Below are 17379 nucleotides of genomic sequence, written 5' to 3'. Positions count from 1 at the left end.
AATTCCCATGCATCAAAATTGCTAGTGAAAGTCATCCACAACCGAATAATATCATAAACTTGACGTAGACATAATAATAAATATAATATACAGGGTGTCCAGAAACTCTACCGACAAACGAAGACAGGAGATTCCTCAGATAATTTTAAGACAAATTAACCCAATTCACCTAGTCTGAAAATGCTTCTTAAGGGAGCTAAGAGCTCTTTGAAGATGGCGTCATGAAATTAGTTTTTCTTAAATACGTCCAGAACGCTTCTATTTAGAAAAACGAAAATTGGTATGCATATTTACTTTTCAGAGATGAATCGACTCTATCCATTGCAAATCTCTAGTACCGGTCATAGGCGTACGTTTTGGGTAGAGCAACGGGTATTTTATCGCATAACTTTTTTGTCCTTAACTTTTATGCATTTTGACACCGGATTATTAAATTGTGAGATATTCTAGTACTAAAAGGTACTCTTGATTAAAGTAGGTAGGACACACCGTTTTCTAGAAAAATCGATTTGAAAGTTTTTCGTTTTTGGAATTTGAAAAAAATTTAAACGAACTTTTCCACAAGAAACGAAGTATTTTACCAACATAAAGTAAGAGTAACTTTTAGTACTCGAATACCTCATAATTTAATAATCTAGTGTCAAAAATGCTCAAAAATTCGAGACAAAAAATTTATGCTATAAAATAACTGTTGATCTACCCAAAACGGACGCCTATGACCAGTACTAGAAATTCGCAATAATTAATGAAATCGATTTATCTCTGGAATATAAATAAATGTACCAGTTTTCGTCTTTCTAAACAGTTTTTTTTTAATTTTTATTTTATAATTCAAAAAGCGAAAAGTTTTCAAATCGATTTTTCTAGAAAACGGTGTGTCCTACCGATTTAAAACAAGAGTACCTTTTAGTACTAAAATACTTCCCAATTTAATAATCCAGTATCAAAAATGCATAAAAGATAAAGATAAAAAGTTATGCGATAAAATAACCGTTGCTCTACCCAAAACGGACGCCTATGTTCGGTACTAGAAATTTGCAATGGATGGATTAAATTTATATCTTAAAGATAAATACGCATACCAATTTTTGTTTTTCTAAATAGAAGCGTTCTGGAGGTATTTAAGAAAAACTAATTACAAGACGCCATATTCAAAGAGCTCTAGCTCCCTTTGGAAGCATTTTCGGACTAAGTGAATTTGATTAAATTATCTTAAAATTATCTGAGGAATCTCCTGTCTTCGTTTGTCGGTAGAGTTTCTGGACACCCTGTATATTATTATGTATACTAAGGATTTCCACAGTTTTCACTGTATTCCTTCACTCAGCAGATCTCTCCAGCTCTGTTTGTTTTGCCAGTCCCCTTCCTATAGATTTCTTCTCTCCGTTGCTTCGTCCTTTTCATCTCTGAAGGATATTCGTGGTCTGCCTCTCTTCCTTTTCCCTATCGGGCTCCATATACATTAACGGTACACAATTTGGGTTCGCAAAAGCCTAGAAACGCGTAAAGCTCTTTTCCCACTTAATATCCTAATACAAAGGTGCCTAGACGTCAATCAAGGTATACATGTCTGTTTTATTGACTATAATAAAGCTTTCGATAAAGTACGACGTGAACAATTAATGAATGTCCTGAAATTAAAAAAGATAGACTACAATGACCTCAGGATCATATCTAATTTATACTATAAGCAGAGAACAAAAGTACTTGTTGACAAACAGCTATCAGAGGTAACTGAAATTAGAAGTTAGGTGAGACAGGGATGCGTATTGTCGCCAGTGCTCTTTAATGCCTACTCGGAAGAGATCCTAAAAAAGGCTCTTTAGGGTGAAACAACTGGAATAATGGAGAACAGAGTTCCTATTAACAACATTGGATATGCGGATGACACTGTCGTCTTAGCCGAAAATATTAAATATCTTCAGAGACTGATGAACAAAATAGCTATATATAGGTATGAATACGGTCTAACAATGAACATCAAGAAGGCAAAAGTTGTGAGATTTTCTAAAACTCAGAAATAACGAGAATCTCCTCATAAACGGAACCAGTGTCAAACGGGTAGGCCAATATTTATATCTTGGAACAACGGTCAACGTCCCAGATGGTTACTTCCAGGAGATTTAAATTAGAATAGAAAAGGCTAGAGCGAATTTTAACAAAATAAGAAAAGTGCTCTGCACAAGAGATCTAAAGTTAGAACTAAGAGTAAGATTTGCTAAGTGATACGTTTTCTCGACTTTGTTTTCCGGAATGGGAGCTTGGACCATGAATGCGGAATCAATTAAAAAACTGGAATCATTCAAGTCGTGGGTGTATAGAAGAATTCTGAATATATCATGGACAGAACAAGTCACAAACAAAGAGGTTCTGAGAAAGATGAATAAAGAAATGGAAGTTTTAAATGCAATCAAAACCATAAAATTGGTATATATCGGACAATTTTACACGTGGAGAGAGATACTAGGTGCTCCAACCTATTATGCAGGGAAAGATTCAAGGAAAAAGGAGCATAGGCATACGCAGAATATCGAGGCTACGCAATCTGAGAGAATGGTACGGATATATATTGTTATATGTCTATTTGATATGAAGATTAAATTTTGATAATTATAAACAGAATTCAATTTAATATAAAATATTTTCAATTTTCTCAACCACGGGCATATAAATTTAGAACAACCTGTATACAACAAATTGTTATATTTAATTTTAAGAAGTGATTAGAAAAATAACAAAGTGAATGGCGCGTACCATTATCGTTGTTCGCGGAAGGTTCGATCATTAGCCTATGCTAAATAAAACTCAAGTGAAATCGATAATAGGTCATTATCGTTGTTCGCGGAAGGTTCGATCATTAGCCGATGCTAAATAAGACTTAGTGGAAATAGAGAATAGGTCATTAAATTTTGTAAATAGTAGAAAGTAATTTTAGAATGGGAATTAACTATTTTCTTTGAAATCCATTAAGCATATTTAGAAAGATTAAAAATTGGTTTTGAGGAAGACTGCGAATGAGAGTTGGTGGTGGAAGGTTGATTTGTGAATCTGGAAGGGATATTTAGAAAGTAGGGGAATGAATGACAAATAGAGATCAGAATGTTTTGAGCTGTCGAGAAGTGAAGTCCAGTAGTAGACGGTAGTGTACGGAGAGTGAGAAAGCCGGTGTAGTTCCGTGAGTGTGGAGTATCTATCGTGGAACGAGAGGTAGGCCAGGTTGAGAGTAAAAGAACCTCCTTGAGCCAAGAGTGTCCCGGTAGCTGATTGCAGTTTCGAAAAAGGTAGAATACAGCATCACGACAGAAGCAGGTACGAGAGCTATACGAGCTAGTTTTCAAAGGAGAACATTACTGAAAGCCAGGACGAGGTTTTGATCGCAGCCAAGGATAGCAGGAAACGGGTCTTGTGTGAAGACATTCTCAGTTCACCAGAAAAAGGTCAGTCTCATTTGTTTGGATATGAATGTATGGGTTTTTCGTATTAAATACCACATTATAAATTGAAGAACATAATAAATAATATCAGAAAAGCTTCATCAAACTTAAATAGAATTGTTGCTAATAAATCCTAATAGTTAAATGTTAATAAAAACTTTCAATTGGAAACCAAAAGGAAATAAGATTCCCATTTGTAAATGTTATGTTTAAGAAAAATAAGATCTAGCAAATAGTAAGCAGTGATTGCCATTTAAATAAAATAAACAATATTTTGATTATAATTGTAACCCATATGTGTGTATTATTTTACTCTTTTCTTTCCTATCCCGATTAGGAACTATTGAGAAATACTTAGAAGCCACGAGAGTAAGTAATTAATTTTATAATTCCCCCTGAGATTGAAAACATATTGATATGTGATCTGGTAAATTAATTAGATTATTATTAAAGCATTGATTAAATTAAATGACATATAAGAATATTATCTCATATCAATAATCAAGATCACATCAATATATATATCAAATTAACTTTCAGATCAGCCGTCTCCAAAGTCCGAATAGCTATGATGATTGGCGACCTCCGTCGCGGAGACGGCACTTGAAGAAGAAGATCCATCCATCGAATGGCACTGCAGCTCAAACCGGACCTTGGCCTCCTTCAACAAGCTTCTCCAATCATCTCGATTTACTGATGTTCTTTTCCATGAACGTGTTTTTATGAGATTTTTGGCATCCTCATCTACTTCGTTCTCCCATCTCTTTTTTGATGTTCGAACAAGTCTTTTTTCTTCCATTCTTGCAATTAGCAATTTTCTGGAGATTCTGTTCTCACGCATGCGGACCACGTGTCCTGCCCACTGCCCACCGTAATCTCTGCAGTGTTAGTGTATTGTGCTAGTATTGGTTCGCTATATTGTTCGTATACTTCTTTATTTATATCTAATTTGCCAGTTGGTATTTTCATTTATTGGGTCCAGTGTCCTATGTAATATTTTTTTTTAGAACACGTCTAATGCATTGGCACATTTCTGTGTTATAACCCATGTTTCACACCCATAACTTACTGTGGGTATGAATATTGTTTTATAAACCCTGAGTTTTGTTTTTCAGTGTACGTTTCGCGATTTGAATATGTGGCCCTTCGCGTAATAGGATTTATTTGCCAGAATGGGCCTTCTATATATTTCCAGTTCTTCATTATTTGCAACCAGGTCCATTCCTAAGTACGTGAATCTTTTCACATGCTCTATATCGTCTATTAAATATTGTTGTTGCGCCTGTCCATTTGATCTGGTTTGTATGAGTAATTTTGTTTTATTTGTATCTATTGCTAGCTCTACAACTTCTGGACTTTGTTTCAACTCAACGTAGGTTTCTTCCGCCGCATGTTTTGTTCTGTAAAGTATGTTAAATCTAAAGGTATTAAAGTCAGCAGAAAATCCTTCTCTTCCGCTCCACTAATCGCAATCAACAACCTCGTACATGTAGTGGATAATTGTAAAGTTCTGAAAATGATCTTTGAATCTACATTAAACTGGAAACATCACATAAATTTTACCAAAGAGTTGCCTTAAGCAACTCAACCTAATAAAAAATCTTTCACATCTTTGTTGCGGTGCTGATGAGAATGTTCTTCTTATAGTCTACACAGCTCTGATACGATCCGAAATAGATTACGACTGCTTTATTTGAGGCGCTCAGAGCAACAGTGGCCTAACCCACAACCCACGAGTTTACCAAGACGCGTTTATTACATTAAATTTATCTCTTACTTAAGTATTTTCAGATACAGAGTGGTTCAAACATTGGTTGGTTGAGCCACTACTTTGCATCTGAAAACACTTAAATAATGGATAACGTTAATGTAATAAAAGAGTTTTGGTAGAATTGTGGATTTTGGGTTTAGCCACTGTTGCTCTGAGCCCCTGATTTATGACATATTATTTCCAATTTAAAATCTGACCTAAAACTATTAGATTATATCCAAAATACCGCTATTCATCTGTGCCTGGAACTTTTTGTTCCAGCCTGAATGAAAGTTTTTACTGCGAGAGTAACGAGTTCTCTCTATCTCTTAGAAGACAACATCTAAGTTTATCGTATGTTTCCACTACATCAAGTAATCTTTCCTACCCCATTTACCATCTTACTACCAAAGAATATATAGTCACGTCTATATTCTTTGTTACTACCTCCATACATGATTACTCCATTAGCAGCAACCCCTCTCGAGGTACACTATACCTCAAAGGTAGTATAGTCAGAAAAGATTTTTACAAGTTTGTCTCTGGATCTACCATCTGATATTCTGTAGTGCAAATATTTCAACTCAGTATTTTCAGATATTTTCTGCCATACTTATCATAGAGCTTTCCTGTAAGGGGATACGCACATTCCAGGTTATAAACTTTAAACCCATAATCATGACATATTTCTTTGCTGACTTCGTCGTTGTGAGGTCCGTTTATTTCGTCAGCCATTGTGTTCGCACCAATCATATATTTTACATGGGAGAGTTGCTGCTCTGAGCTCAACCCCCTACTCATTGGAGGACCAAGGATTCTTGCTTCGTCAGCCCTGACCCTACCCCCCACTGAGCGTTGGTTACCGAATCTCCAGTGAGATTTCTCAGGTTACCGGTATATACTAAGGAGGTGAAGATAGGAATTGAGTAAAAAAGGCTAAGTAATGCCAACATAATACGGAATCATGTAGGTATTGCTGCTCTTCATTATCCGCTTACACACTCAATTTTTAATTTTAAACTTATACTTTACCATCAACTATTCTAAATGGGAAATAAGCCACAATAAAAAAAAATGATTTTATTAACGTCTCGACGTCCACATCGGATGTTGTTGTCATAATACAAACTATTAATAAATTAAACAAAAATGTTTTTGCTTAGTAAAAAATTCTTCTACTAATGTTTTTTTTATTTAGCTAATGCCTCGACAACTAATGGCCATTGGCATGGTAGGTACGGTGAATTTTTGCAGTTAGGTACCTAGTGTCATGTGTAGTGTGTGTTGAGTAAGTGTCTTGTTACTTTGCAAATTCGACGTCATTGTCTTTGCAAAGAGACGCTAATTGTATCAGAACGTCTGCGGTCCCTCCGGTGAGTACCAATCCGATAAGGACTGAAGCTATTTTCATTTATTAATTATTACAAACGAAAAATGTTCATTTGATTACATGAAATCAAACCCAACTCAAGAATATCTGTCACAAAAAAATCATATGTGATCTGTCTCTAAAAAGACAACCACATACAATGGTGACAGTAAGATTCTCGTGTTAGAGATTCCATAGTAAATCACGAGGAAAAAACAGGAAAAAAACCTCGTAATACTATCCCGACATCGTAAGTATTTGGTCTTACATTTAGTTTACTCTTAAAACTAGTACCAAATACTGACTTTAATATACGTATATTATGTTATTTTAAATTATAAATAATATTAATAATACATAGATATACAATAAGTAATACTAAAATATAAAATATGTACTATCTTCGATATGGTATTGACTTACTAATTGTGGTATTTTCTTTCTATTGACTTCCTCTTTTAGTATGGGTAACCACATCCTACTGCATTCTACCGAGAAATTTGCCACACAATTGGTTTCGTTTAGCATAATAATTAGAGCCCCTTCTTTCAATTACTATGGAATCTCTAACACGAGAATTTTACTGTCACCGTTGCATGTTGCATTTGGTTGTCTTTTTAAAGACAGATCACATGCCACGGTTTTTTTGTGATGGATATTGCTGAGTTGGGGTTGATTTCATTTAATTGAATGATTTTTTATTTAATATCTTTCAGTAAAGTCGTCCCAGGAACGCAACTCATAAATATTGGCAATACCATTTTAAAGTATTTTACTTTAAAATGTATAATATGTCTGAGTTGCCGATATAAATGAGTCAGATGAAATTAAATGATTAGAAGGATATTTTACTAAGCAACTATATTTTTGTTTAATTTTATTAATATTTAGAATTTTGACAACGACATCCGATGTGGACGTCGAAACGTTAATAAAATCATGTATAAATTGTGGCTTATTTCCCATTTAGAAAAATTTATTACAAAATTGCCACAAGGAAATAGCTTCAGAACAACATTATACTTTATACCTACTAACTTTGTATGTTGGTAATGTATGAGAATTTTTTTAAATTTATTACTTTTTTCAGATTTGAAACCAGCAATGGAATTCGTAGGGAAGAAAATGGAGTCTTCCAACCAACCAACGAATGAATGAATATGTTAGTTGTTGCTCTGGAAATCTTAGGGTATTCTATCGATGACGAACAATTAATCAGAAATACGTATTTCCGGTTATTATTATTTTCTGACTCTTTGTAAAATTTTCAGTGACAATAAACCATATTCCTATTCTTTAGTAGGGCTCCGTGTCATGAATTTCGTGATTTCGTGCTGAAAATAACCATAATTATTATAATGCTCCTTTAGTATTTTGTTAAAAATAAAAAACAATTTAAATACTTTCCAATATTTGTGTCATTATTATTAATTTTCACTGCGTGGATAATTACTTCTTCATTAGGTACTAAGTGGCATTTATATTTATTATTAATAATAATAGGGGTAGTAACATATAATAGTAATAGGTAAGGCATAATTTTTTACAAAAAATAAGTAATTGCTTCAATATAAAAAGGCAAGGAATTTTACTTAGTTTGTCATTGTTCGTCAATTTAGAAGTCCTACCCATTGGAGTAAGTATATATTTTTTATACCGTTTTCTTCTATTATGTAGAACCAAACAATTTTCTTCTTCTGCTGCTATTTATAGCGTCTTTAATTTATTTAATTGTTTATAAAGGTAAGCATAATTTAAGATAAAAATGTATACCATTTTTTTCAGTTGAAATGCGAAGCAAAAACTGTCTTAATTTTTACTTAGTTCAGAGAGCGCCCTCTTATCGACGATTTCACCACTTTTTAGTGGTTCTTCAGATAATGCATAGGTTGCTAACGTTACTCTTTTACCATTAGGTGACAAGGAAATTGCGCCTAGCTTTTGATGAATTTTCTTCATTCTGTTCTTCGCTATTTTTGTGTTGTTTCTTGGAAAAATTTGCCCTATTTTGTAGTATCACATCTATGTCACTGTTCCTTTTCTTCTTCTTCATCTTTTTGTATAGACATGATTCTGTCTGTTTTTTCAATGTGCCTCTAATAATTGGTCGTTCCGTCGTTTTTGTGGTCTTCCCTCTAATCGTCTTCCTATTTGGGAACCGTCTCTCGCTGTCCTTACCACTCTATTTGTTGTCATTCGGCTTATGTGGTCATTCCATTATATTCTTCTGTTTCTTACCCAGTTATTAATGTTATCCACCTTGCATCTCCGTCGTATATCTGTACTTCTAGCTCTGTCCCATCGAGTCTTACCATCGATTTTTCGAAGGGTTTTCATCTCCGCTGTTTCGAGCAATCTTTTTGTCCTCTCTGTGTCGGGTCGTGTTTCTGCCGCGTATGTCATTATTGGTCTGATCACTGTTTTGTAAATTCTGCCTTTTATTTCTTTTCGATATTTTTATTCTCCCATATTGTCATTCAAGCAACCTGTGGCTATGTTGGCTCTATTCATTTTATTTATTTTTTTGAGTTGACACTATTTGAGCGGAGGTGCAATATTTATTTCTTATAAAAGTATAAATAATATATTTTAGGCTAACCCTTTATTTCGAAGCCGATCGCAAAAAGAAAAATGAATATAAAAATAATGCTATTTATTTTGTTCTCCGTTCTGTTGTTTGTGGACTGTGGACCAAATCATTCCAAGGCGAAAAGATCTGTCGATAGCCATGAGCACGAGCACAGCCATGAGTAAGTACTACATATAGAAAAGTGCAAAATTATGGAATCAATTAATTCTTGCGAGTATGGGAGATTTTGGAGAGAAATATCAAAACACGTCGATTTTTATTTTTAAATTGTTTTTTTTTGGTACCTACATATATATGTAACATACTTACTAGTGATGTCATCCATCTGCGCGTGATGACGTAATCGATTATTTTTATAACTGAGAATAGGGGATGTGTGGTAGTTCATTTAAAAGGTTATTCAATTATCTATTCACTAATATAAACTTTAATATAATTATTTCTATAGGGTGGCAAAAAATAATAACTTTGAATTAAATTAATTGACACAAAAAGAAGAATGTACCGTAAAATGGGGTGACTTTGACCGATTTTGTACTTTAATCCTATAAAAATCATATTTTAAATTTTGCTACATTTTTCTATATGCAAATATGTTATGGGTTTAGGCATCTACTTTCAGTAGCTGATTATAATTACAAGAAAATAATCATGACTGGGGGGAAGTTGACCGTATATGAATTTTGCCTATAAAATTATTTTTCTTGTAAGTGGGGTTAATTTGACCGTTTTTTAAACCATTTTTTCTTAATTCGTTATATCGGTGGATTTAACAACCCTTGGAATATTAATTCTTTTTTTTAATTAAAAATGAATTATGTATTAGATATTTATAAATTTGAATCGTTAAAAATAATTTTAAAAATTATACAGGGTGGCTGAAGTATATCACAATAGATATTTTTCTATGTTTTCGGTCAAATTCACCCCAGCGGTCAAAGTAACCCCATTTTACGGTATGTAATCAATTTAATTCAAAATATATTTTATTGTTGTCAGAAAATAGAAAAAAAAATTATTTGACAAATACACATTGCTTTTATGACTTAACATCATTGGCGCGAAGAGACATGTTTCAATAAATATTTACTCTACATTCAGCCGTTCTCACCCTGTGATAGGTACATGTACCGCTAGTGGTACATATTTATATAGCATTAGTTGTGGTGCTACGCAAAACGCAAAATCACTAAAACACAGCCAAAATCAGCACCGCATGAAACAAAAGAAAAAAAAATGTATGTTCCTTAAAATTGTAGTAAATTAGATTACCTAGCTTGATAGGTATTTAAGTTAGGTGGAAAATACATGACCCAAATAGGTTGAGAACCGGCGATTCTTAATTCAGGAATGGTAAATCTAATAAAAGTTTTGCTTAAGACGTCTCGTTTGTTAGTATTATCTATTGAATATTTTAACTAATATTTTATTGATATCTTCGCCACAAAATTTGCTAAACCTGTTTATGGTTTTGTCTTTGACAAGCTGTAAAACACTAATTGTCTTCAACGTCACTAAATGTTCATTTTTGCGTAGAAATTACGGCAGTGGCGTGCGGTGACTTTTTCGAAAGGGGAAGCGATTCAATAAGGATATAAAAATATTTTCTTAAGGGTCGAGGGTCGAGCAACTTTCCACCTGATAACACTCTGATGCGCAGGGGCTCTCTATCAGCAAAGTACTTAATTATGTGAGACGTCCTGCGTACAAGGACTCACACACTAAATCCGTGACGTGTGAATGCCTGAGGCACTCTATTCCCGCTATTTCTAGTTACTAGTGACCTATCATTGATCTGTATTGCTAGCTCGGGCCTTAAGTCCTCGCGCCGGGCTTGGTTTTCTAAAGAAGAATCCTATTTAAAAAAAATATACTCCGAGGCATTTTCCACAACACACAACTTTCACTAAAATGACACTTATTTATACTCGCGGTCTATTCTCCTATCAACTTCTGATAATTGTTGAATACAGTCTTTTTCAATGGATAATAGGGCTAACTTTCAAAGTCTCTCTTCGCTTGTTGAAATTCTTTTAAACTCTTAATTTGAAACTTTTAATGCATCTTAATACTGCAAAACTTCGTTCAACTGATGCACTTGTGGCTGGGATAGTTAGCAGTACTAATTCACACAACTTTACCACTTCACACAGCGACTTGTTTAAACCAGTAGTTATAAAGAAATCCCAGATTTCTGGGTATTTCTTTATCATTCATGTCAGTTGTTTCATAAATGATACTTAACTGAGAATGCAAAGCTGGGATATCAAAAAATTTTCATTATTTAATCGTAATGACATAAATTCCTCTGTGGGAAATTTTGATGAATTATAATTAGAAATATTAAGATTATATATAATTCTACAAATTTTAAATGGTTAAAATTTTGAAAGCTAGAATTCATTTGTTTTAGAATATTATCAAAAGGTCTCTTTGTTTCTTCTGTTTTCTCTGCGTCTCCGAAATTATCAATCTTCATTTTTTTTTCTTTCATGTTCAAACCCCATATGTTCAGTTTTATCCCAAATATTTTTAAACTGCTCTCGTTTTTTTAATTATCGTATTAATAAAGTCATCAATTTGTCTTATCCAAATGCAATACCATTTGATTTCTGTAAAATGTCAAATAAAAGATCAGTAAAAGGAAATATCTCTGCAAAAAATTTAAATCGAAATATTCTTTAAAGCGAATGTATGTAATACCTAAGCACCCCTTAGCAACAGTAACAGTCGGAGCATCTCACTTTCGGGAAGGCGATATAACGAGCGCTTCCATGGCATACCAAAATTCGCGCGACTAGTGGGTGCGGTTATTGAACCCTGACCAAAAAAGGGACAACTGCATGACAAGCGGCGATTTTGAGATGCGCTTCTGCCAGGAGTGGACCAAAATTTGGTGGACTATTTAATAGTTGAATTGTGTGCATATTGAGTTCGTTCGTACGCGATTAATTTTTAATATTTTTCAATGCCTATTGGCTAGGTAATAATTATGTAGATTATTTGGATTAGGGAAAAAAAATTATTATTAAATATTAATTAATAATATATTTTCTTATATCGACAAATAAATAGGGAAGCGGTGCTTCCCCCGCTTCCATGGACCGCACGCCACTGAATTAAGGGCATCTGACGTAATACTTAACGACAGGAAATTATCAGTAGTAATTGCACAAGATCTTTAAAATTATCGATTTGTTTCCGAGTGACATTTTGAGAGTTTTAATTTGTCAAAGTGGCACGAGGGCAACAAGTCGATAATCATTTTAGAGATCGAGGGTAATTCGCTGATATTATTTAATGAATAAAACTGTCTTTATAAATAATTTTACCTAATATTTAATTGATATTTTAGCCTGAATATTTGAAGGGACTCTGACGTAATGCTCGACAACGGGATATGATCAAAAATTATCACTTTTATTTTTATTTCTGTAGCTTTCTATTGGTCAGAATCTCCTATGAATGAAAAAATCAGTAGTAATTGCACGAGAGCTCTAAAATTATCGATTTGTTTTCCGAGTGACACTTTGACAGTGCTAATTTCACGACTCGAATGGGAGTGAAATTACGTCAAAGTGGCACGAGGGCAACCAGTCGATAATAATTTTAGAAATCGAGGGCAATTGCTGAGAATATTTCATGAATAAAACTGTCTTTTGTGTGTCAGACTATGGAGTTTAGGGTGTCTAGATTGTAGAAATGACATAAACCTTATCCTCCATGCTATGGCATGCTGGACGAGCCATACAGTCTGTAGTCAACACCCCGAAGTATGAGCGGGAACACACACTCAAAAAAATTTAGTTCGTAATATTGATTAACAGTGATTACTGAATAGTATTTCGTTGTCACAACAATTTAATTTGTTGTTTCTACGAACTTTTAGACATTGACGAATGTATTTGGTTACTGTCACAATAATTGAATATTAATTGTGAGAATAACTAGAGTACATTAATCAATAACACCCAATTTATTCACGTTCACCCTGCAACTCACGTTCTTCATTTCGTAGATGACAAGCAATTACCGTGGTTTGTCGTGACAACGTACAGATTTCATTAAAACAATGTACAAATGTTGTTAATATACAGTAATATATGATTATTGAATAGATGTAAACTCATCGTTGTGACAACGAATGCATTAATCAATCTACTACTGCATTTAATACCCACAATCAATGCGTACATTGTGACAATAATCGTAGTTGTTAAGACAATAAATGTTTTGCTTGACCATCTGAAAGTTAACAGATTTTCCTTATCGTGATATCCCTAGCTTCTCTGTGTTACCGAAGTGCCGAATAATAATTGCATTTCGTTTTCAAGCGTAGTCCGTAGTAGAAGGAAGTGTTTGTGTGTCTATTATCGTGAAATTTCGGTCGAATTCTTTTTAAATGTATTCATTTTTTTCGAATCCTGAGAAAACTAATTATTATTTTTGAAAATTTAAATGCAAAATAAAATATTACAGATTATCGAGGGTCTGAAGTCCCTGAAAACCTCTATAATGATTATTTTAATAATTCACAGGGGTGAAAAAAAATTTAATATGATTTTTAATTTCAAATAGACCATTTAACAGAAGCTTTTTGTTTATTCTAAGGGACTTTCTACCCTCGGTAATAATGTAATATTTTATTCTGCGTTTAAATTTTTCAAAAATACTTATTAGTTTTCTCAGAATTCCAAAAAAAATGAATGCGTTTAAAAAGAATTCGATCGAAATTTTGCACCTGCGCTCTCAAAAACGATTAAAGTGTTATACATTTTTGGAATCACTATTTCAAACGCTTTTAAATAAGCTGTCACATGACGTACTTTCCCATTAAAAAAAATCAAAGTTACTGTCTGTCACCTGAAGAGGGATCGTGTAAAGTTCGAAACATTGATGTTATAATATACTTTATTTATTTTAAAAATCGACCTGTCCGAGCGTTTTGCTTATGTGCTAAAAATAAATAAGTTAATAAGGGGGCGGGGGAGTGTAACACTTATTCCAGTACACTGTATAAGGGAAATCATATGAAAAATCACACAGTGTAAAGTCCTTTAGGTTAAGGACAAAAAAGGGAGATTTAAAAAATTATTATTAATCAATTAATATCATACATTGTGCTGTTGCATTCAGTAATTATTAATATAAAATACGTTCATAGTAGGAATGAACGAAACTGATTGTAAAAATGAATAGAATTGATTGTAAGAAAAACTGTATTTATTGTGGGAATGAACGGCATAAATTGCAACAATAAACGGAAATAATTTTAGAAATAAACGAAATACGTTAGGAGAAATAACACTGTTATTGACACAACGAATAGTCTTCGTCGGTCAATTAACGACGTTGTTGTTTCAATAAATAGTGTTCGTTGACTCAGTGAACAGAGTTCGTAATATCAATAAATAGTGTTCGTTGACTCAGTGAACAGAGTTCGTAATACCAATAAAGTGATATTATGGTATACATATTGAATATTCATCCATTCAATAAACATAATACATTGGCTCAACGAGTGAAAATAATGAATTGATGAACATCGTTTTGTTGTCCCAATAAAACCAAGAATTAGACAAATTTTAAGTATTGCGTTTGTTGTCTGAATTAACATTTTTATTGATATTACGTACCTTTTTCGTTGAGTGCAAAGCGTACCAATTCTCATACGCTTATGAAACGCACCTGGCGGATTATAAGGGCCTTCACATTTTACTCTTCTTCAACTTGTCTTGAGTGAAATGTCTTTAATCTTTTCTATCAGCCGCTCTTGGCGGCTTAGGTTTCCGAAGGCAGACGGGTCACTATATTTCTTTCTACTACAGATTCTTTCCATATACACCTTTTTTCCCTCCCCATCTTACCCAACAAAATATGGAGAAAACCAGATTCAAAAAATCCGTAAGATAAGGTAGCTATCGTGCTAAAAACTGAATGGTCGCACGTCACGCGGCCGCTAACAATGCTCTTGGGACACCGAGCGAAATCCCATTGAAAATTAGCCTTGTTCCTGTATTTGGGGCTCTACAGGAATCGGCAACGATCCCCAGCATCTCGTGCGGGAATAAATATGAAAACTCACCAACATGCAAGGCAAGCACGGTGTTTAAATGTCCCAAACCCGACCAGTGTAAACCAACCCCATTCCACATGTAATGCTCGGTCGCTCTCTAGCGAAGAAAGGTTCGAAGAAATGGAGGAAGGACTTTCAAAAGTGAATTGGGATATTGTGGGTATCAGCGAAGTTAGAAAAAAAGGAGAGAATCTTATCTCACTCCCATCAGGCAATCTGTGTTACTACAAAGGAGAAGGGGAATCGACGGTCGGAGGTGTCGGTTTCTTTATTCACAAAAGAATTGCGAACAGAATTGTCTCAATAAACCAAATATCAACAAGGGTGGTCTACTTAAACATCAAAATGAGCACCAGATATATCCTAAAGTTCATTCAAGTGTACTCACTTACTACAGGTCATTCAGACGAAGAAGTCCAAATATTCTACGACCAAATATCATGTGCAATCAAGGAATCTCCTTGCCACATCTTAATAATAGGCGGTGATTTCAACGCCAAAATAGGCACCAAGGAAGCCCCCTCTGAAATAATATTGGGAAATTTTGGAAGCGAAGGCAGAAATGATAGAGGCAAACAATTGTTAACTTTTCTTTTGGAAAATAATCTCTATCAAATGAACAGCTTCTTTAAAAAGAAAAAACACAGAAGATGGACCTGGGAAAGTCCTGATGGAAAAACAAGGAACGAAATCGGCTATTTCTTAACAAAGAAAAAAGAATTATTTAAAGACGTAAATGTGTTAAACCAGTTCAGTACAAGCAGTGGTCACAGGTTAGTAAGAGCTAAAATAACGATATCGATCTAAAAGGAAACACTCAAAATGATAAATAAGAAACACCCAAAGAAATCGGCAATACCAATATTCAGGAGTTCGAAAAATGTATTAATGATACATTGAAAGATATTAAATCAAACTAAATATTGTTCAACAAATCAAAAAGATGAAAAACTAAGTCAACATACCAGACCCTTATAGAACTAAGACGACAGATGAAATGAGATACAAGTTCCAGCAAAGAAGAGCTAAATCAAATAAATAAGACGATCACAAAGGCAATAAGAAAAGACATAAGAAACTACAATGTAAAAAAAAACAAGCAATAGAGCAAAATAAGAACATGAATGTTTTGAAGAAAAGCGTACAAAAAGGAAAAATAGAAATCAACAAACTTAGAAACAAAACAGGAAAAAAAGCTACAAACAGAGATGAAATATTAACAATAGTCGAAGAGTTCTACACAGAGTTATATAAATCAAGAAAAAAAGATAACAATAAGCAACCTCCAATTACAGTAAAAACTGGGGTATTATATCAACGATCAGATTTAATGCCCAATATAACCAAATCAGAAATCAAAGAGGCTCTGAAGAAAATGAAAAATAATCGAACCCCAGGCGAAGATGGAATAGTATCAGAAGCACTAAATATTGGAGGAAATATACTACTTGAAAAAATTAAACTACTTTTCAATATCTGCCTTCAAAACGCCAATATTCCAACAGACTGGACAACGATACTATGATTCTATTACAAAAAGCAGGAGACAAAGCCAATTTAGAGAATTAGAGACCGATTAGCCTCCTCAGCCATTTATATAAGTTATTTACGTGAATAAGAGTTAAGAGAATGGAAAGAAAGTTAGAGACTTATCAACCAAGAGAACAGACAGGATTCCGAAAAAGTTACGGAACAAATGACCATCTACAAAGTATAAAAACCCTAATAGAGAAAGTAGTGGAATACAATAAACCTCTAGTTCTAGTAAATAGTACAATTAAACACACAGTTGTTATAATTAATTTGACGGTTGAAAGTCATCACTTTTATAATTTTTAAAACATATTGTCATTGATGTCACTGAATGTATTTTTTCATAGCAACGAAGGGCATCTGAGGTAATATACTTGACGAAGGGAAATTATCAAAAATTTTCGAATTAATTTAGATTTATGTAGCTTTCTATTGGTCAGAATCTCCTATGAATGAAATAATCAGTAGTAATTACACGAGAGCTCTATTTGGATTTGTATCCCGAGTGACACTTTGACACTTTTAATTTCACGACCCGAAGGGGAGTAAAATTATGTCAAAGTGTCAGAAGTAATTGGGTATGATTTTTTCATGAATAGAATTATTTATTTAAATCATTTTAACTAA

The sequence above is a fragment of the Diabrotica virgifera genome, chromosome 7 (assembly GCF_917563875.1).
Source record: "Diabrotica virgifera virgifera chromosome 7, PGI_DIABVI_V3a".
Taxonomy (NCBI): Eukaryota; Metazoa; Arthropoda; class Insecta; order Coleoptera; family Chrysomelidae; genus Diabrotica; species Diabrotica virgifera.
The sequence above is the reverse complement of the archived record's forward strand: the minus strand, read 5'-3'. Positions refer to the sequence as shown.